Consider the following 23,587-nt stretch of genomic DNA (forward strand, 5'->3'; position numbering starts at 1 on the left):
CTACCGTTCTCCCCTTGTTCGAAGCTTACGACCGTTCCAGCTGCCGCTAGCTACTTCCTATTGTTAAAGGACCTCAGGTTTGTATAGTTAGGAAAAATGCAATTTTCGACAAATTGTCATTTTTTAATGAATATTTTTTGACGACCGCCGTAAAACGATTCGCTGTTGAGTGATTGTGCCGTTAACCGCGGGCCGCCGCCTGTGTACATATATATATATTATCTATATATATATATATATATATATATATATATTATATAGATATATATATATATATATATTATATATATATATATATATATATATATATATATATATAATATATATATATATATATATATATATGTATGCATGTATGCATGTATGAAATTTATTATACAATCATATATATATATTATATATATATATATATATTATATTAAATATATATATATATATCATATATATAGTATATGTATATGATATTGTATATGTAGAGCATATGAATAAATATATATATATATTATCTATATATATATATATATATATATATATATATATATATATATATATATATGTGTGTGTGTGTGTGTGTGTGTGTGTGTGTGTGTGTGTATGTATGTATCTATCTATCTATCTATTATATATATATATATATATATATATATATATATATATATATATATATATATATATATATATATATATATATATATATATCTGAGTTGTTAATTAAAGGGGGTTCTGTTCTTTTGAGACGCCTTGTACACGAAAATCGTCGTAAAGCCGGAACATCATTCAAAATCCTAAGAAAATCTTAACTTTTAATGCTTTGGTTGCATTCAAAACAAAAATATGTAAACAGCATTCTTATGGCATTTTTCCATCAAAAAAACCTTCAAATATTGATTATTTTGCATATTTGGTGTCAGAGTTGTAGGCGTCGTAACCTGGAAATAATTTATGATGAATATAATTTAAAAGCACCTTAACCTTGGAACGTTGTTAGCCGAACCTGTCGTAACCTGGGGACTGCCGTACAATCAAGCATAGTTGAGTTTCAGTTGTGATGGCAGTAAGGATAAAACCACTGATTACAAGGTAAATATGCATTTTAGTTCAAAACATGACCCCAGGATTATATATGACTTCTCATACTTTCATTAACCCTTAAACGCAGAAGCGTATTTGAAAATCGTCTCCATATGCTGGTGCCGTTGTCAGTGAGCGCCGAAGCAGAATTTTTTATTTTATTTTTTTCAAAAAAAATCACAGCCGCTTAGTTTTCAAGATTAAAAGAGTTCATTTTGGCTTCTTTTTTTTTGTCATTGACTGAAGTTTGGTATGCAACCATCAGAAATGAAAAAAATATATATAAATATTGGGATATATGACAGTGCGAAAAAAATTTCATATATAATTGTATACAAATCGCCTGCGCTGAGCAAAACGGTTAAAGCTAATGAGTTAATTTTTTTTCGTTGTATTGTACACTAAATTGCGATCATTTTGGTATACACACATTGTAAACGATCAATGCAACACACAGAAAATATTATAACAAAATGATGCATGAATTGTAACGCGCAGACGTGAAATAAATAAAGCTCTTTTCAATAATTCACTATAAATCAAAATATTTGTTGCTAGAGACTTCCCTTTTGTTGCAAAATGAAGGTAATTGATGAATATTACTAGACTGTATGTGTTGTAGCTTACAATTGCAGTTTTCGACCATTTTAGTCAAAGTTAAAGCTGACCAAAGGACTAATTTTTTCTATTTATCGTTATTTATATGAAAATATTTCAAAACTGATAAAAGCTAAAACCATGAGTTGGTTTTTGTTGTATTCTACATGAAATGCGCAAATTTTCATATATAAAACTTTATGTAACAGCTAATTTAAAATGGTGCAAACATACGACAATTGGACAAACAAATTTATGATTTTTTTGGCAGAGTTACCACGCAGACGTAAGGAAAATTTATTTCATAAATTCACCATAAAATCAAAATATTGTGCTAGAGACTTCCAATTTGTTGCAAAATAAAGGTAAATAAATTACTAGAATGTAAATAGTTGAACTTAAAATGATTTGTTTTTCAACCATTTTTGGTCGCGTCAATAGTTGACTGAAAGGTTGAAATTTTGGCACTTATCATTATTTATATGAAACTATTTTCAAAACTGATTAAAGCTACAACCATGGGTTGTATTCTGCATGAAATTTCGCACATTTTCATATATAAAGCTTTATGTAACGGCTAATTTAAAATGGTGCAAATATTACGACGATCGGACATTTCAAAAAAATTTCTTTTTTTTTTGGAAGAGTTACCGCGCGGACATAAGGGAAAATTATTATTATAAATTCACCATAAATCGAAATATTGTGCTAGAGACTTCCAATTTGTTGCAAAATAAAGGTAAATGAATGAATAATTACTTAAATATAAGAGTTGTAGCTTTTGATTGCGTTTTTCGACCATTTTGGTAGTCAAAGTTGACTGAAGGTTGAAATTTTGGCACTTATAGTTATTTATATGAAAATATTTCAAAACCGATAAAAGCTACAACCATGAGTTGTTTTTTGTTGTATTCTACATGAAATTGAGCACATTTTCAATTATATGTATAATACTCCATGTAACGGCTAATATAAAATGGTGCAAAAAGAAAGAAATTCGCGCTTGCGCGTCTGGATAACTATTATAAACAAAACAACGCCTTGATCCGTGATCTTCCAGCATCCCCCAAGGCGCGTGATTCAAAAGTTTCGCCTAGTAGGCCTATAACTATTTTCGCGAATTTTTGAACAAACTTTTCGTTGACGTTTAATACGTCAATCGACGTTAAAGGGTTAATATAGGGCAACAATATATTGTTTTATTGTCCAATCTTGAGCAATGTCAAGAAACATTACATCCATACACAAATATTGTTCAAATGAACGCTTGGAAGGATGTGGTCCTAATTGTGGAGACAAAAAGGGACAGGATCAATGAGGTGCCATATTGGATTTAAAAAACTGCCGTGAAACATATTTACCCGAAAAACTCACATGCCTTATTTAGTCCCGTTGACACACTCAAATGTATATCTCATTTATGTTGACGAAACTTTTAATCTTTTTGATTGGTATACGAAGTTCCGAGGTCATGACACTTTTTAATTAGATCATCAAAAAATTCATTTCAGGTTTATGACACTTGCTCCAAGGTTACGCTGCCGATCTGACAGAAGAAATGTGACTCCAAAAAAAGCATAATAATCAATATTTGAAATTTTTTATTTATGAAAAAAGCAATAAAGATGCAGTTTACATAGGTTTTAATACACCCAAACCATTAAAAGTAAGGGAGATATGCGGAATTAAAAAATACATGGGAAGACCAAATCAGCCCCCCAGGAGAGGTCTGGTCATTTTGGAAATATACTGCAGTGGTGTGGACCTTGTACAATTTGGAAAAAGTTGCTGCTTATATTTTATAATTGTGTTAGTTTTTTCTCATCAGTATTGTAGCTCCTGCAGAATAGGAGAGTCTTTAGGTCTATGTTAAATTTGCTTTCTTCTTTCATGACTTTCATTTTGGGCGGCTTTATACAACCGAACTTTTCATTGTTTTGGGGAGGATCTTGTGATAAACTCATTTGGATAATATCAAAATATAGCTCAAACTGATTTAATTAGTTAGCATCTTTAACTCAGCCACTTATGGGAAATGGGTCATTATCACTGTAGGTGTTTTTTTACTATTCTCGAAGTTTTTTCAAAGTCTTTCAGGTTCAGTTCTTCAAACTGATTGAATTTGCTATTTCTCATTATGATCACTGGGAGATCAGAAGTGACCTTCTTGTCTAAACTATGATGGGATTCTTACAATTTTTTCTTCAAAGTAGTTCATAAAGTTATCAGGTAGGTTCTTCTGGTCACTTGTACATCAGGTAGAACTTTTTCTTTTTTGAGTCCTAATACGTATTCCAGCTAATTTACCGTGGATTTTTTTTCTTAGGAATTTCTCTACTAAACATTTTATGTTAACCCTCTTGTGATCTGATGACGTGTAGCGCGTCAATAAATTTTATTCCATAAGTGATGACACGCTGGGCGCATCATATGTAAGTTATTCCCTGGAAAAATTAATGAAGAAAGGCACGACTCATTTATAGAAAACGTATAGTAGACTCCATTGGTTCAACAGATGATGAATCTTGAAGAAAACACAACACAATGCTGCTGGCTTACTTAGCTACGATACAAAACGTCAACATAAGTAGGTTGGAAAATCTGAAAGTTGCACTCCATAAAAAACGGTTAGCATTTCTTTTCAATAAATTACAGCTCATTAGCAAACACATTTATCGCAAAATCATTGCTCCACATGAATTGTCAAACATTTCTACACAATTTAGGTATGAAACAAACTCCCTAAACGTAATTATTACATTTTTTATGATTATTTCCAAAAATATCTACGACTTAAATATTTCACATTAATCACATCGTTTTTATTATTGCTTTTGGGAATAATTCAGTCATTTGCTGACATATTAACACTAACCATAAGCATACAGTGGACCTCCCGTATTCGCATTCTCCGGATTCGCGGATTTCTCTCGGGAACGTTTCCTCGCCATTTATTCATGGAAAATTCGCATATTCACTGTATTTTTTTTTCTATGAGAAATATCCACAAAATTCTGGGTTTTATATATCGATTTCATAAAATGCACTTTTGTGGGTAAATATATTAAAAAACCAAAGTACTATAAAATTTTCTAGTTGGTTTTTCTTGAGTTTTACTAACAAAATACGTAGGCTGTTTTCAGCGTTTTATAGCGGTTCCAACTATTCGTGGGTTCTAACTATTCACGGGGGGTTGTTGTCTGGTATGCATCCCTGCGAATACTGGGGACCACTGTATATCAGTTATAGTTTGGACCTACCGAATTTCACCAAACAATTTTCTATGCGCGCTTGTTCTTTTCAGCCCAGGGGAAAAGTTGTGTACATTACACCCATATTTTTTCGGCCTATGTGCAAGAGGGTTAATGTATTTTCTTGGTTTCATAAAGTCGTACTGATTTCTGGCAAGTTTTATTATTTGATTCTTTCAATCTTTTCCATAGATCTTCCATTTTTCTTTTCTTTTTCTAGCTTCACATAATTCAGTGTTAAATCATTTGACAATTTCTTTAATTGTTATTTGCCTTGTCACTACTGGACATTTATCGTTGTAGTTTGATGCTAATAGTACTATGTTTTTGCTGTTGTCTTTAGAACAGCTTACACATGTCTGGTCACCTGTCTAGGTATTTCTCAAATTAAACTTGCACTCCTGCTACTTGTTTCTTATTTATGCTGTCAACAATAAATTCATCAGCTTTGAAGTTGGTTTTGTCTCTGTAAGTGAAAGTTTTTCATAGCATAGCTTTTCTATACATATACACGTATAATTACTAAATATAACGATAGATGGTTCACTCGAGGTAGATTCTTAGACGAGCCCTATGCTCACCCAAGAATCCACCTTAAGTGAACCAGCTTTAGTTTATGTCTGGGGATTATCACACATTCAGGCTCAACATGTATGTCACTCACAATCTCATTGTTTTGTTTTTTCCATCACTAGGTCGATGGCATGGTTCAATAATGATGTTCGGGTTTCTTTACAACATTTATAAGGTTGGGGCTTTCAAGTAACTATAAATTCATTGACATAATTGTCATCTTGTTCCGATACGTAATACAAACCATCGGTCCTTTAACAATAGGAAGTAGCTAGCGGCAGCTGGAACGGTCGTAAGCTTCGAACAAGGGGAGAACGGTAGTTAACTGCTTGTCCGACAGTCGCGCGCCGCGCGAAGGTAAACAAATCACTTTTGCTTTCGGCCGTGGTGTGACAAGACGTGTTCGTCATCGCTCTGCCTCCTACTCATTGTATGCTTTGGTTTATTTGGTTCTCATCTGGTTTGTCTGTAAGCGTGAAAGAACTTGTAAGTACAGTTTTTTCATTTTGTTTATTGCATTGTGTGTGATAAATACAAAGATGGATCAAGAGATGGAGCTTTTGCTGCGCCCCCCAGTCTCCCGTAGAGTGTGTTTTGTCCCGGCTGGAGGGGCGGAGTTTCGCTCCTTTGTGGATGTGGATCCACCCCATGAATTATGTACACGGTGTCGGGGGCCAAGAATGCTTCTCCCGAACCGAACCTTGTGTAACATGTTAATTGGTCTGAGGCGCAGTGGGTTCTGTACGAGGGTAGGAAGAGACGTAGGCCTAAAAAGGAGTCGTCGGAAAACTCTCCAGCGACTCCTTGGTAACGGACACCTCGTCTTCCTTCTTGCTCCCCGGTCAGCCCCCACGTTTCGCGCCTTCCCCTGCGGGGGGGGGGTGTAGCGGAGTCCTACTCCTCACGCCATTCCGTCGAGTGTGGAGGAGGGCACTCGCTACCGGATGTTCAGTTGTATTCGGGGTCTTCCGTCCGCTCGGGTGTCGTCTCCCCCCAAGCGTGAGGGAACCCCTCTAATTCACCCGACTGTTGCTTCCGCAGGTGTGCCTTCCGCGAAGGACGACCTTGGGCAGGTGTGGGAGTCGCTGGGAATGCAGGGAGTGCCGAGTATCCAGGGGCTGATCCAGCGGTTGGCGGGGTCGGCAGTGGTCACACATGGTGTGGTGACTACTACAACTACAACTCTTACCACTCCAGGGTACGCCGCCCCTCCGCACTGGTCTACACTCCCCGTGTGACAACGGTGACCCCAACAGCCTCAATTCAAATGCCTCTCGCTGCCGTGCCAAGGAGGGGCGTGCCACCTCCACCTGGTTTCTTTGTGCTGCCGACCCCGGACTTCCACTGCCCCAAAGCTCTCCCCTGGACCTGCCTCCTGTGCCGAGAATGCTGGTAGCCGATAACAAGACGCTTGGCTCTCCTGATTCTGTTGCTATACCTGCTGTACCTGTTTGCTGGCCCAGCCGTTCATGACGCTCCCTGCTGTTCCAGCCGCTGACCCGCTCTGTTGTTCCTGCTGTTCCTGGTCCTGCTCCTGTCGCTCCTGTCGTTCCTGCTCGTGGTGGTGCTGCTCCAGGCTCAGGTCCTTCCAGACAGGTGCAGTCGGGCCCTGTTGCTTCGGCAACTGCCCTGGCTCCGTCCTGGATGGAAGACCTGACGTCTGTCCTGCGAAGCCTGACGAAGAAGAGGAAGAAGAAGAGGAAGGTGTCGTCGTCGTCTTCATCGTCTTCTTCATCGTCTGCTGCCTCCTCTTCCCCTTCGACTTCCAAGGCTACCAAGCCGAAGAAGAAGAAGGTTGCCTCCTCCCCCCCTAAGAAGGCTCCTTCGGGACCTTCTAAGGGCCCGTCTCGCTCCGGCGATTCGCGGGGGCTCTTCTGCTGGTCCTCCTGTTCCCTCGGGAACAGGGGCCCGTCTCTTCTTCTGCAAAGAAGAAGACGGGGACCAGAGGAGTACCAGCTTCGGCCGGTACTTCCTCGCCTGGTGTTAGCGGCACTGCTGCTAAGCCAGGCCTTCTCCGTTCGACGAGAAGTACCAAGTGTCGGTCTCCTGCGGGAAAATCGTGCAGCCAAAGTCTCGACGTCCGAGTTCGCTCGCCGTCAAGACCGAGGCACGGAGCAGAAGACTGGCGAGAGTCGTGCAGACGACTCTCGCCAGGGCCAGCGGACGCTCTCGCAGCGACCAGCCGGCAGCTCGGGCTGATGTGACAGTCTCCGACCGGCCGGCCACGGGTTGAGGCTAGGAAGAGGTCCCCCCGGCCGTCGGTACCAGCCTCGGCTGGTACCAGCGGTTTGACGCGCCGCGAGGACGCTCACCGGTCTCACCGCAACAGCGAGCTCTGCAGGTCGCCTGACCGCTGCTCCCATCGGGACCGGACGAATAGGGCGACCAGCAGCAGCTCGTCTGACGCCTCGGGATCCTGGGGTCGGACGGTTCGACGTTTTCACAGGTTTCTGAGCCAACTCGCCATCAGGAAGAGGGCGGTACGGCCAGAGGCCCATGCAGCGCGGAATTCACCACCGACGGGTTTGGTGAATCCAGCCGCAGCACCCTCCAAGCCAACGCTGGTCCTGCCAGCGTAGCGAGGAGGGAGCGTCAGGTCAGCCTCTCCGGTACCTACAACTTCCTCGGGATACGCCAGGAAGAGTGAGGTATCCAGGAGTGATCGTGAGGGGTGCGCCTCTCGCGATCCCGCTGCGACGCCGTACGCACCAGGTACGGTTTTAGGACCGGCCAGGACGTACGCGCAAGTAGCTGGAGGCGACGTGAGGGGTCTGTTGCTGTTCCTCCTTCTGAAGGAGGGGAGCGTCTCGGATCTGTTCTTGTTGGAGGGACTGGACGGTCCTACTCCTCAAGGCGCGTTACTCCCGAGATTCAGAGGAACTTTGCTGAGGTCATTGCGCTGATTCGTCAGCACAACGACCTTGGGGAAGGATCGCCACTACCACCTTCTGAGCCCACGTCCCGGCTCGAGTCATTTTGGGGCCCGAAGAGGGAACCCAAGATGACGGTGGGTCTGCCGCGATCAGAGCTTGCTGACTCGGTCTGGACCAAGTGGAGAATCTCGTCTCAGGGCGAGAGGACTCGCTGAAGTCCAGTCAGTCTTCCAAGCTACTTCCACCTCCTCTACAGCGTCAGAGGCGTTTTTACGTGCCATCGGGAAGATCCGATACCGCCTAAACAGGTTAACCCGGAGTTAGCTAGGCTGACTCCAGGTGTGTCCCTGCAGCAGATCCTGTCGGAGAACCTCTGGTTCTCGCAGCAGGAGGCACTCGCCCTGGAATCTACCGCCATGGCAGCATTCCAGGTAGTCTCTTGGTTGGATTTGTGGTCCCTCACAGTATCCAAAGTCGCGTCGGCGGCTCTTGGGAGTTCTGCTCTCGAAGACGACCGGCGTTCAGGAGACTGTGCCAGTCTTGGGTTAGAGCCATCTCTTACCTCGCCCATCAGACTGCTAACCTGTGGGCCAACTTGGTTCTTCGTCGTAGGGACGCAGTCCTTACCCGAGTGACCAAGGGGGCTGGGCGTGAGGCGGCACTCGGTCTTTGCAACGTACCTTTGTTCCGATACGTAATACAAACCCATCGGTCCTTTAACAATAGGAAGTAGCTAGCGGCAGCTACTTCCTCATTGTTTAAAGGACCTCAGGTTTGTTGTATAGTTAGGAAAAATGCAATTTTCGACAAATTGTCATATTAGGAGTTCCTCCTCTCTCTTTCCTGGAGAGATGGTGGACGCTGTGGTGGAAAGGCGGCGCACTGATGACATGACCGCCTGGTTCACCAGGCAGTCTCGAAGGTTTCTGGGCAATCTCGAGCTACTGCGGCTAAGCCTAAGAGTTTTTAGCTAGCGCTTTCCCTAGGCTGGCTAAGACGGTTGCCAGCCCCGTCTAAGCCCCGTGTGAAGACTCCTGTTGCTTCAACTTCTGCTGAGGGAGGCCGAAACCAGCCCTCCTCCCAGACCTCCTTTCCCCGGGAGGAGGTGGATGGAAGAAGTCTAAGCGAGGTGGGGAAACGCTCGGGACTGCGTTCCCCCTCACCTGCTGCTGGAAGTGGGGGGGTTTCCTGGTGAGCCATTGGGCAACTTGGCAGCGCTTACGGCGCCGAGATCTCTGGATAGTAGACGTCCTTCGGGAGGGATATCTACTACCCTTCGAATCTCGGCCACCCCTCATCTCCAACCCGGTCCATCTACAAAACCTATGTCCGGGGTTCATCAAAGGACAACGCTCTTCGACAGGAGATCAAGACCATGCTGATCAAACGAGCTGTGGAAATCGTAGAGGATCAGTCACCGGGCTTTTACAGCCGCCTTTTCCTGGTGGAGAAGGCAACGGGGGGCTGGCGTCCGGTGATAGACCTCTCTCCCCTGAACCATTTCATTTGTAAGACTCGGTTCACGATGGAGTTGGGCACGATCGTGCTCGACTCTTATCAGGGGGAACGATTTCATGCTTTCAGTGGACCTGAAGGACGCGTATTTTCAAATACCCATCCATCAGTCCTCCAGAAAGTACCTCCGCTTCATCTTCGACGGGACGGTGTACCAATTCAGGGCACTTTGCTTGGTGTCTGCTTGGGCCCTTTTGCACGGGATACGTCTTCTGAGGTATCTCGACGATTGGCTGGTCCTGGCGAGCTCCCGCTCGCAGTTTGCTGCAGGACAGAGATCGACTCCTCAAGTTTTGTCGCGATCTGGGGATCGTGATAAACTACGAGAAGTCCGATCTTGAACCCAAGAGAAGATGAAGTACCCGGGTATGCGATCGACACGGTAGCAGGGCAAGTCTTCCCGCCAGACTTGCGGTATCAGCAAATTCAGGGAGGCAGCCGGCCGGTTCCTGTCTCGGCAGGAACAGGTAGCTCAGCAATGGCAAGTCGTGATCGGCCACCTGTCGTCACTCGAGAAGTTAGTCCCTCACGGGCGTCTTCACCTGCGGTCTCTCCAGTGGAGACTAAGGGAGAGTTGGTCTCAGGCAAAGGATCCAACCCCTTACTTCCCGTGGCTCTCACGGAGAAGGTGAGGCAGGACCTAGCCTGTGGCTCGACCAACAGGAACCCTCTTAAGAGGAGAGCCCATCTGCACTCCCCCCCGGAGACGTTGCTGTTCTCAGACGCATCGACCGAGGGATGGGGCGCACACCTGGAGGAGTTGCTGGCTGCAGGTGTGTGGGACCCATCATGACAAGCACCTTCACATCAATGTCCGGAACTCAAGGCGGCGTCTACGCTCTCAAGAATTCCAGGACCGCTTGTGGGACACTCGGTGGTGTTGATGTGCGATAACACCACAGTAGTGGCATACGTCAACAAGCAGGGGGGCCTAGTGTCTCTCCCACTACACCAATTGACCGTGCAGGTGCATGAGTGGGCCACGGCTCACTCAATAGAGCTGTCGGCACGCTACATTCCAGGCAAAGAGAGAATGTAGTAGCAGACAAGCTCAGCCATCGGGATCAGGTGATAGGAACCGAGGGTCTCTACACCAGATGTGACGGAAAAGCTCTCAACCGTGTGGGGCGACCAGTCGTGGATCTGTTGCCACCTGGCACAACAGAAAACTTCAGGTTTTCTTTTCAGCCTGTGCCGGACCCATGGGCAGCTGCAGAGGACGCTCTTCAACACCCCTGGGACAACCTCTTCGTCACACCTTTCCTCCCTTTTGTCTGATTCGAAAGTGATCAGCTGAGCGCTGGCCACTCCGAATCTCAGGATGATCCTGGTGGCTCCCAAACAACCTCAGGCGTTTGGTATCCAGACCTGCTGGCTCTGCTTGCGGAAGCACCGAGAGAGATGCCCCAATGGCACAACCTTTTAGCCCAGCCACACGTAGAACGGTACCACCAAGCAGTCCAGTCCCTACAACTTCACGGCTGGATGTTATCCACCATCTGTTGCGAACGAGAGGCCTTCTCGCAGCGCAGCAACAGAGATGGCTGGACACGTCAGACAGTCCTCTGCAGCTGTGTACCAGGGGAAGTGGACGTCTTCTGTGGTTGGTGTCGTAGACGGGGTCTATCTCCTCTTAGAGCCACTCTTCAGCAGGTAGCGGATTTCCTCGTGTTCTTCGCGAGAGAAGCTCCTCTCAGTACCCACAGTCAAGGGATACAGAGCCACCCTGGTCCTGAAACTGAGGGGACTGGATATCTCGAATTCGTTCGAGATTTCCTTGCATATGAGGAGCTTCGAAAAGGTCTTGCCCACCCAGGGAACTCAGGCCCCCTGAGTGGGATGTGGACTCTCGTCCTTAGGAGTTTGACTCGAAGACCCTTCGAGCCACTCCGAGAGTCGTCAGACAGGGATCTGACCCTCAAGACCCTCTTCTGCTGGCCCTGGCATTGGCGAAGAGAGTAGGGGAACTTCATGGTCTTTCCTTCAATATTAAACACACCAGGGGATGGGGATCTGTGACACTCGATTTTGTCCCGAACTTCGTAGCTAAGACTCAGAATCCGTTGATCCTGACGACAGGTTTGAGTCGTTCCCAATCCCCTCCCTAATGGACTTCACCGATAACGATGCGGATGAGATGTGCTTTGTCTGTGAGGGCGCTACGGCGCTATCTGAAGAGAAACTCGACACCTCAGGCCTGAGTGTCGACGCCTCTTCGTTAGCACTGGGGTTACCAAGAAAGAAGTATCCAAGAACACGCTTTTCTTTCTCGCTGCGTGAGGTTATCAGGACGAGCGTACGAGGCTGATGGTAGTGACGACATCCGTACGCTCCGTCCGAGAGCCCACGAAGTCAGAGGTATGGACCCTCCTTGGCGTTCCGTAAGAACTTCTCCGTGGCGCAGGTCCTGAAGGCAGGTGTCTGGGCCCAACCAGACTACCGTCACGTCCTTCTACCGTCGGGATATTGACCCACAAGTCCTTGGATACTTTTCCTTGGGACCTGTGGTGGCTGCTCAACATGTTGTGTAAGCTTACCCAGCACCCGAGCAGGCAGAACAACATCGATTCCTGGTATGACTGGGAGAATGAATGTGCGAATGAGAGTGTGACTGGCTTCTCTTCACCATCTTTCTCTACCTCTACCTGTGGGCAGAGGAAACATGGTCGTCACCATGCTGGAAAGGAATTTGATGCAGGTAAGCTACTCGACGAGCTCCAACCTATCCCTTTCATTAGGGATAGGAGCATATATCCACCACTTCCTCCTACAAGGGGGTGGGGGGGAAGTGGATGCCTACAAGAGACAAAACCCATGACTTTATATTTGCTCCTGTAGAGGAACAAGTTCTTACACTGCTGGTACGAAGAGATACGCTTGCCTCTCTCTTAGTACTCGGCCAGAGGTCTGACCATTGATCCTGCAGTGCACACCCTGATCAATCGGACAGAGGCTGGATCCCTCCCTCGCTCTTTACGACCAGGGAGGCATTCCAGGGTTGGACGAACACCAGTCTGTTCATCAAAAGACTCTGATTCCTCCCACCAAGAAGTGAGTCTTCCTATTGTTAAAGGACCGATGGTTTGTATTACGTATCGGAACAAATGACAATTTGTCGAAAATTGCATTTTTCCTAACTATACAAACCTGAGGTCCTTACATATAAGTCCCACCTCATGCCACCCCTCACTCTGAGTATTTTGCATGGGCCAAAAGCAAAAGTGATTTGTTTACCTCCCAGTCGCGCCTGTCGGATAAGCAGTTAACTACCGTTCTCCCCTTGTTCGAAGCTTACGACGACCGTTCCAGCTGCCGCTAGCTACTTCCCATTGTTAAAGGACCTCAGGTTTGTAGTAGTTAGGAAAAAAAATGCAATTTTCGACAAATTGTCATATTATCATCTAAAAGCAGGTTGAAGCCCCACAAATCAATGTATTTTTGTTATCAACTAATATGTTCAGGAAGTTACAGAATTCGTCTAGGAACGATACTCTCTCTTGTGCTTGGTGGTTTGTAAAACTTATAATGTGTGTGTGGTTTATTAATTAATGTGTGTAATTTTAGTGTTGATTAATTCAAATTTGTTGAACACATTTGGTTCATTATAGATACTTTGTATATTTTTTTTAACAAAGATTCCCACTCCACCACCATTTTCGTTTTCTCTTGGTAGTAGTACGTGGTAAAAGTTGTGCGACTCTGGTGTCATTTTGTTTATTTTTAGAATAATCATAATTATATTTTAGAATAATCATTTACATTATTATTTTCTGCTGAATGTATGTTTATTAAATTGCATATGAAAGATTATTAGTCAGAGCCATAATCCGTATTATTTTTCGCCCTTAATACTTGTTCTTTATGTATATACTTTGCAGTTAGTATTGCCATCGCATGGTTTTATGTTCAGTATCATTATGGCCTCTCTTTTCACAATTTTTACACTTTAAGGTGGTGCTAGTACATTCATATGATGTATGATGCTGAAATTAGGGCAGACTTGGTCATTTCTACAATTTGTTGCACTATAACCCAGTTCCTGACATTTATAATAATTGATAGGGCATGTAACAGCTATACAAGTGTTTAAACTTGAGGTTGGAGTCTTAAAAAGGATTAAATCATACAAATAGGTAAAAAAAGCTTCAGAATTAATGTCTTTATTTCTGAGAGAGAGGAATTATTTTTTCATATGGATCAGTTAAATTTTACTTGTTTCCATATACTAATTAAATTTGATTTTAACACGAAGACACGATGGGTAGCTTCTTTGTATCATGGAAAGTGTCCTTAACTGAAAAGGATGTTCTCAAGTGGCAACCAAATTATTTTTCAGGTAAAAGCTCTGAAAGAGAAGGTTGAAAAAGAGAAAGGTGGTGACTACCCAGCTGTAGGACAAAAACTTATATATGCAGGTAAGTGTTCAAACTAAAGCTCTCCTTGCAAATGAGATTCCACAGAAATTGTCCTTAATATGGTTTTGATTTAGAGTCAATTAAGGGATTAAAAACTGATTAGTGTGAATTTAGTATATCATTTTAATTATAGTCTTGCCACCACAAGAAGAGCTCTCTGCTTGGCATTTAAAGATCTGCCCTGTTGCCAATTTTACAAAAACAACAACTGACCCCGTGTATGACAGACCTTTGAATGTCTTTGAGGACAAACCCCGTGGCTATAATTATAAGATTATAGGGGCTTTTCATTCCCAGGTACTTTAATCTCCTTCCTATTCGGCCCTGCTCTCTCTCTCTCTCTCTCTCTCTCTCTCTCTCTCTCTCTCTCTCTCTCTCTCTCTCTCTCTCTCTCTCTCTCTCTCTCTCTCTCTCTCTCTCTCTCTCTCTCTCCTTCCTCTAAATCTTACAGCAGTTGAGTGAGAGCTTTTTTATAGGATAACATAGGCCCTCCATTTGCCTTTCTAGAAATACCTATTTATGTATTTTGTATATGATTGCCTCTTCTCGGCTGTGAAGAAAATGTCTACCCAAGGCTGTGATATGACTAGGAATGACTTGTAAAGTTGGTTTCAAAGTCACTCCACACTGCAATCAGTCCAAAAACTTTTCCATATCGTATTCAAGCAATATGCAGTCATTGTTTCCTATCTATTACTTGTCTGTATATGATTGTTTATCTCGCTCATCAAACTTACTCTGTTATACTTTACTTCAAATTTTCTTACTCACCAATTTATTCTATACCTACGATATTAAGAAATCAAGATATTGTAGAAAGAACTGCCTCCGACATGTACAGCGACCACTGAAAGTGCCCCTGGAGAGAATCTAAGTGGTTTATCCGTGGATTTAAATGCACATGGAACTGTTTGAAATAGTGGCAACAGCACCAAAATGAGATGCCATGTTTGTAGAAAATCTGACTTTGTTTCTTGTTATTGCATAAAAAAACATTATCAGTTGTGAGCTAATGTGTTTGATTTAGAATTCTGCGTAATGGATAAGATGATATTGAGGTCTGTAATGGCAGAAATGGTTTTCTCTCTTCTGAACTAAATTTGGCAGAAATGACGAGATTAAACACATGTGGGAGGACCCAAACAGCCCTGCCAGAGAGCTCTGGTCATTTTAGAAATACTATAGTAATTTGAAGTTAGCATATCATTTCAAGGTTGAAACTATTCGTATGTGTGGATGAATTTTCACTCGGTTGCATTATAAACAAGGTTTATTTTTTGTAGACATAAAAAGTACATTTAAAGCTACTATCAAAGGAGCCATTAAAGTAGCTTATGTCTAAGGAACCATTCAAACTACTACTAGCAAAGCAACCTTGACTTTTATTACTGGAAAACCATAAAAGATTAAATTACAGTCATTTTAAAGTAAAGAATCATTCAAACAATTCCTATAGTGTACAATGGTTATGTGCTCTTCAAACGTGAACATGTAAGAAGCAAACTGCCAAGTTAGTTGAAACATGTAAGAAGCAAACTGCCAAGTTAGTTGAACATGTAAGAAGCAAACTGCCAAGTTAGATATCTAGAAATTTTGAGTTATTTTAATAGTGGATCTCTGTAGGCATTTAATATTAAACATGTATGGTGTTATCATGTACATTGTTACGTATATAGGGCCTTGAGAGAAGCTAGATACGTAAACGGAAATAATTGAGGGATTTCAAGAGGGAATTGCTTGAACTTACCGTAAACTGATAGTTATTAATTTCTTTCTTTAGAGGGAAGGTCGCCAGAAAAACTCAGCTCGTTACTTTAAAACTATTTATTTACAAAAAGGCCCGTGCTGGCCTGGAGAAAAGTTAAATGATATTGGCCCCACGTTGGGGCTATAGTCTCATTCAATTCAAGCTGATTTTCATTCACTTGGGTTAATGCACACTTGCGGGCAGAGACGGCACGTGACTCATGGAATCTGGATGTCTGTTCAGTGGCTCTTTGGAGAAAAGCATGGCCCCTTTGTCTGAGGCCTGGGTCATCGGCGCGACCACTCACACCTGGGTAGGCCTAACAGGAAGGCAGGTAATTTGACCTCTGTCCGAGATCACGTCTCGCAGCCGACTGAGACAGAATTCAGTTGGGTTGCTTGGGGGTTGGAGGTCAGCTTAACCCCCACGATCAAGGCAAATCCTGGAAAACAAGACACAGCCAGCAGTAGGGGTCACAGGAAAGAGAGCTTAAGGTATAGGTCTAAGAAGTACCAATCTGCCTACACCCTTCCCTTTTGAGATAACGTCCCTACAGCTGATAAAAGACTCTTTTTCCCCCAACTGGGGAACTTCCTATCTCTAGCTGGCGGGTTTTGGGTTCCCGCGGTTACTAAAAATCAGCTGATATTCTAAAGAAATGGCTGCCGTTTTCCAAATCAAATTATTTAGTTAATTGCGGGGTAGACGAACGATCTATAAACGTCACAGCTCCCCCTGTTAAGAAGGCATTCACTCCCTTTCGGGTGTGAAGGTCTTGGCTTAAATAAATTGATCGTCTCGAACTACCCCGTTCTCCTATTCCAATTTGAAGTTTTTTTTTTTTTTTGAGCAGGGATACAGCTAACTACAGTGGCTACCTAACTTATAGGCAAAGATGCTAAGTGTACTAACTTAATATAGTGATGTAGTCTAGCCTAATAAATAACTACAGGTTGTCTTGTGACGACAGTCTACTCTACCCCTAGATAAGGTTACTTGAAAATTCTACTTGCTACTAACCTAATGCCCTGGTACTAAATCATTAGCCTAACCTACTCAATACAGTTAAATGAAGACGCAATCATTCCAGAGTGTGGTACGCACAGCAGTAGTTCAGCGACGGAACTGTTAAAATACATAATGAGAGGTAATGATGCGTGGGGATGATGAGTGGTTAATTGACCAGGAGGGAAATGCAATGAGGTAATTATATTTAAGTGAGGGTTAGTATTACAATGGCTAGGGGTTAGAGGGTTAGTGCTAACGGCAGAGATCAGGCTGTGGCTACCTTCTCTGGGTAGGTGCCAGGATCATTCTGCAAATGAATGCGACACTGTACCTCGGGCACAGGTGTCAAGGAGAGCATGTGGCTCCTTTTGTTAATATGTTAATTACGTCCCTTCTTCTTCTTCTTCTTATTCCTCCAGGACCTGGCTATACCAGTCCTAGGAGTAGACGGAGGCAACGACTCTGGGGTAAGGCCAGAAACGCCGGCAGGAGCTGAGGCAGCGGTAACCTGAAGGATTTCAGGAGAACACCCTACTTCGGTCTCTGCAGCAACCGTCGTAGAGGTGGAACCTCCTGCAGGGGAGGCCCTCACTCCGGCTGCTGCGGCAACCGTCGTGAGGGGAAAACTCCAGGCTGACCTCCTGGTCGGAGGGCAGTTCCTGGTTTTCCAGAACGGAGGGTAAAAACAAAGGTAAGGTCTGCCGGAGGTTCATCCTGGGGCGACAGAGGTAAGGATGAAGAAGAAGGAACTAGTGATTGGCCATGGGCTGTGGTAAGCTCCATGCCTGTTGGAGGATCTCCTGTAGGAGGATCCTTGATAAGGTTAGGCGCCGGCGCTAGCTCGGGGCCAGGCGCAGAGGTCAAGTTCGGTGGTGGCTCTACGTCCAGCTGGACGGAGCTTGGCAACTGCTCAGTGCTGCCAAGTGGTACTGGCAGAGAGTTGAGGTCGACTGGACCTGTGGCGGGTACCGGAGGTGCAATACCTCTCAGCGTGCCCTTGGAAATGGGAGACAGAGGCTCCTGTCTCTTGTTGAAGGCTAGGCCTTGTGGAAAATGGACAGTGTCCGCTGCTGGTAGTTTGCTAGGGCACCTAGGCCAATTAGTAGAGTGCCCTATTACGTTGCAGGTTTTGCAACGGAACTGTGAATGGTCAATCTCCCTCCTTGGTAACGGGGGAGACTGTTGGTGGACGTACTTCCTGGAGGAAGTAGAATTTCGGTGACTCCTTGCTTTGGAGTGAATTGGACATGGGGTTAGGACCCTAGGCTTTTTGCATTGTGAGGGAGACTTCATGTCTTGCCCTAGGAGGAGGTCGTAACCTCCTGGGATGTAGCTTGCAACTGCAAGAGTACATTCTTTGGAGAAGTGAGGTCTGGTGACCCTCAATTGGACGGTCGGAAGGATCAGTTTAATGTGATTGATACCTTCAATGGTGATCAAATCGACGTCTATCAACGTTAGCCCCTCGGGGAATTCTGTCTTCCCGTATCAGGGAGACTTGAGCGCCAGAGTCGTCGTAGGCTCTGACGTGGCTTGGCTGATAATGACTTTGGAGGGGTGCGACGGTTATAGGGCCCTTAGCTGGGGGTCCTAGAGAAGAAGGATTAGTAATGGCCATTGCGACGGCAGGAATATTGTGGTTCGCGCACCCTCCGTAGTTGGCAGACATGTGACCCTTGCGGCACGTCTCGGCAGAACTTGTTCCAGAACCTCTTCCGTGGCACTGGATGATAAGGCCGAGATGGCCCCACAGGTTGCGAATCTGCGGAGTCACCAAGGCTGGCAGTGTGCTCTGGCACAGGTGAAGAGTCCTCTCTGGCAGTGATGTGACGTGGGGAGGTTAAGGGAACCTCCGTTGAATCACCCTCGGAAGCAATTTCGGGGTTAACTGGTGGGCTTACCTCTTCCAAAAGGGAGGAGGTAGGCGGTAAAAAGGTAAAAGGCTGGCAGGATGCGGCAGGAATTTCTATCTCCGGCACTGGATCAGGACCAGGCTCGCAAATCGAAAGGATGTCAGGCTGACCAGAGACGGCGGGACTAAGAGAGACAGTGGGTGCAGGGCTGGAAGCTGGCAGAGTGGGCTTGAGCTAGGATACTCTCCTTACGGGCCTTCTCCCGCTTGATGTCGAGTTCCTTCTCCTTGAGAGCGAGCTCATGCTTTCGCTCCTCTTTCCCTTGCCTTCCTTTCTGCTTCTCTTTCTTTCTCTCTGCTTCTCCGGCTTTCCTCTCTGCTTCTCTTTCTTCCTTTCCCTGCTGGCGCGCAGCAGCCTGCTGCGCTTTTATCCACTGGTCTAGTGCTGGTCCAGTGTAACCAGCCTCCTTGCCCAGAGTTATGAGGACTCGGAGCCTCTCGAGCTCTACGGCAAAGAAGTCGCGGGAAGCAGGGGAAGACATTTCCCTTAGGCTGCAGTAGAGGCTCTGATGAAAAATGAAAATAATGGCCAGGAAGGGTACGGAATGGAATAGGAGTGCCTACTGTGGAAAGTGGCACTCACTTGGAAAGGTGTTCTGCGACGTGGTAGAGAAAAAGTCTGAGAAGACTGGGTGCTCTGTGGCACTTGGGAAGTGTCCCGTAAGTTGGTGGCACTTCTGGATTGGCACCTTCTAAAGAGGTGAAAAAATCAAATGGAGTGTACGGCGTACGTCACACTTAAGGGCGTTCCTAAGTTGGGAGACGCTGGAATGGGCTACCTGTAGGTCCAATACAGGTGCACGGCACTTATGAGGAGGTGTTCCTTGGTTCAGTGATCCAAAATGGTGGATACTCTATAATGAATGAGCGTTCCGTAGGACGGACACGCAGGTATAGGGCTACCTGTACGTCTGTACAGGTGCGCGGCACTTATGAGGAGGCGTTCCTTGGGCAGCACTAGTAGTGCTGGTATTGCGGCACTTTGGGGAGGGTGGCGTTCCCTTAGGATGGTCCGAAAGATCACTGATCCTCGTCACGGACATTAATGAATTGGGGTTCCGAAGGACGGACACCGCAGGTTTGTCACTTAGGGCGGTTAATTGCGGCACTTCGGGAGGGGGTTCCCTTGTTGAGTTCCTCCAAGGACACTAAGGTACACGACATTAAGAATTGGGCGTTCCGTAAGGCGGACGCAGGTTTGTCAGCACTTAGGGCTGGTATTGCGGCACTTCTGGGAGGCGTTCCCTTGTTGAGTGTTCCGAAGGAGTGTCAGGAATGAATCTGAGGTGGTTGAAGGATTCACCTGACCCTTGTACACGGACACACTAATTATTGGGCGTTCCATAAGGACGGACACGCAGGTTTAATGGCTACCTGTACGGCCTGTACAGGTGCAATGGCATTTATGGAGGCGTTCCTTGGAGCACTGGTATCGTGCTGGTGTGTCCCGGACACTACATGCAGTATACTTAAATATACTGAAGTGAAATGGCACTGCTCATGGCAGAGTGTAATAGTGGAGGAGAGAAAGTAAAAGGTGGGAGTACTTCAGCAGCCAGTCGATGGACAGTGTCAAGAATTAGTGGCACTGTAAAATGGTAAGACCTGACGTGCACTGGTGGTGGCCAGTCCTAAACTGGTAACGACTTCCCTGTCTGGAAGTAATGAATTGGCGTGGCACGCTGTGCGAATTGTGCTTGCGGTATACGCAAGTCTTTTGTGATAAAAGAAAATGAAAAGACCACTCGGGCAACGACAGGTAATGGAAATTTTAGGAAGGCTCAGTCACTCGCTGAAGTACTCGATAAATGAAATAAATGCTTGCAAACTGCAATGGACACAGGCGCGTACGTATCACGCTCAGTGTAAAGGAAAGACACAAGAGACTAAAATAATGTTAATTCTGCATGCTATAATTAATGGTAAGATGTAGTACTCTTGGCTTCGTGAATACTGGGTTCTGGTTCTCTCTCTCTCTCTCTCTCTCTCTCTCTCTCTCTCTCTCTCTCTCTCTCTCTCTCTCTCTCTCGGAGAGGGTGAAAAAATGATATGTGAATGAACTCCCTTATATTTGAATTGAACTACTAATGTTAGTTTAATATGACGCAACTTGCGTTAAATGATTTACTTACGTTAACGTTTTTAATGAAAGAATTGCTTTTGGATAACGTTTTATGAAAATGATAACGCGCTCGTGGTGAACGATTTTTACGTTAATGTTAGCGGCTTGCGCTTATGAAATGATTTGCGTTTCAATATGAATTTTACAAAGACGCGTTTTACGTTAACAATTCTTGCAAGTGACTCTACTTTTAAGATTTACGTTAACTTTACGTAAGGACAAGTGAAAAATTACGGTAAGGATTTGACAAAACGATGTTAGCAAACAATTGTAAATGAGGTTACGTTAAGTGAAATGAAATTTTCGCTCAGCGCGCGAGTGAGCGTGCGAGGTGAAACACGTGAGGCAAGAAGAGGCGGGTTAGCACCACGGTGTGCTAGCAGTGATGGCGAATCAGCTGATTCTCTGTAAATGCGAAGGCAATTTACAACACAAAATACTACTTTCTTATTCAAGGCGAATTACGTTAATTTTTCTGGCAGGACGATAGATACTAGTACAGACATTGATATTATTTACGTTAAAACTTCGTGACTTACGTTACTTTGCTTAAATTGTTTAGACAATGTTGAAAGAGGAAACAAACATGGCTGCCGCTGTGAATGAGACGAAGGTTGGTTGAGACCGCGCAGGCGCGAGAATGCTCTAAGCTGAATTTAAGCTGAGAGGTAGCAGTTACCAACACTTGGAATGAAGACTAAGTTAAAAATGGATACCCTAACATATCACAGACAAAAGAATTGTACACTTCTTTTGCCGTAACTATTAGTAAAACACTCCTAACTAGCTAGGCTTTCAAACACAGCAATAAACCCTGGCAAAGCACTTCCTAGTTTTGATCTGGTTCTTTCTGGCATCTATTCTACACACGTGCTCTGTCTCGTCCGACGAGGACAGCACAAAGTAACAGAGAATTCGCGGGCAAATTGTTTGCTCGCCGCTAAAATAAAGCTCTGGCGCGTTCGCCGTTACAATAATAAGATTTCTACCTACGCATTTGTTTAACACACTTCTACAATAAAAATACTTAAACGTACCTTAAGCTAACATTGGGTTATAGAATAATCATATTAATGAATGGGAAATACCTTACCGTGAGTCAGTGTGTCTTCTTTCCCTGCAAGTGTGCTTAGTTTTGCGCTTTGAAAAACATTTACAGTTTACGTTTTACAACGGATAACGCGATTTTACAAGCTTTTTAAGCAAGCTAGGTTCATATCCTCGGCGAAGGTCGACAATGTTACGTATATAGGGCCTTGAGAGAAGCTAGATACGTAAACGGAAATAATTGAGGGATTTCAAGAGGGAATTGCTTGAACTTACCGTAAACTGATAGTTATTAATTTCTTCTTTAGAGGGAAGGTCGCCAGAAAATCAGCTCGTTACTTTAAAACTATTTATTTACAAAAAGGCCCGTGCTGGCCTGGAGAAAAGTTAAATGATATTGGCCCCCACGTTGGGGCTTATAGTCTCATTCAATTCAAGCTGATTTTCATTCACTTGGGTTAATGCACACTTGCGGGCAGAGACGGCACGTGACTCATGGAATCTGGATGTCGTGTTCAGTGGCTCTTTGGAGAAAAGCATGGCCCCCTTTGTCTGAGGCCTGGGTCATCGGCGCGCCACTCACACCCTGGGTAGGCCTAACAGGAAGGCAGGTAATTTGACCTCTGTCCGAGATCACGTCTCGCAGCCGACTGAGACAGAATTCAGTTGGGTTGCTTGGGGGTTGGAGGTCAGCTAACCCCCACGATCAAGGCAAATCCTGGAAAACAAGCATACAGCCAGCAGAGGGGTCACAGGAAAGAGAGCTTAAGGTATAGGTCTAAGAAGTACCAATCTGCCTACACCCTTCCCTTTTGAGATACGTCCCTACAGCTGATAAAAGACTCTTTTCCCCCAACTGGGGAACTTCCTATCTCTAGCTGGCGGGTTTTGGGTTTCCCGCGGTTACTAAAAATCAGTTGATATTCTAAAGAAATGGCTGCCGTTTTCCAAATCAAATTATTTAGTTAATTGCGGGGTAGACGAACGATCTATAAACGTCACAACATTTTTATATTAGATATTTTTAGTTGTGCACATAGTTTTTTACAAGTAGCTAGAAGCAATAGAGGAATTCCATTTTGTATTTCAATTCTTTAGTAGAATGCTGGTTTGTTCCTACATGATACACAAACCCTCGATCCTTTACATTAGGAATTACTTTACTGTGAAGCTGGAACACAGCTGGTAAATTCTTGAACAAAGTGATTTGGCAGTAACTACTGTCTGGTAAGTGGGTAGACCCACCTGCCCGGATGTAAAACACTCCACTTTTCTTTCAGCCATCTTCCATTGAAGACATTTGTTTGTGACAATTCCCTGTTGTTTTTTATATATTATTATATATATTTATATATATATATATTATATATATATATAGATATTATATATATATATATATATATCTATATATATATATATATATATATATATATTATATACACATACATACATAGTA

The sequence above is a fragment of the Macrobrachium nipponense genome, chromosome 4 (genome assembly GCF_015104395.2).
Source record: "Macrobrachium nipponense isolate FS-2020 chromosome 4, ASM1510439v2, whole genome shotgun sequence".
In the NCBI taxonomy this organism is placed as follows: Eukaryota; Metazoa; Arthropoda; class Malacostraca; order Decapoda; family Palaemonidae; genus Macrobrachium; species Macrobrachium nipponense.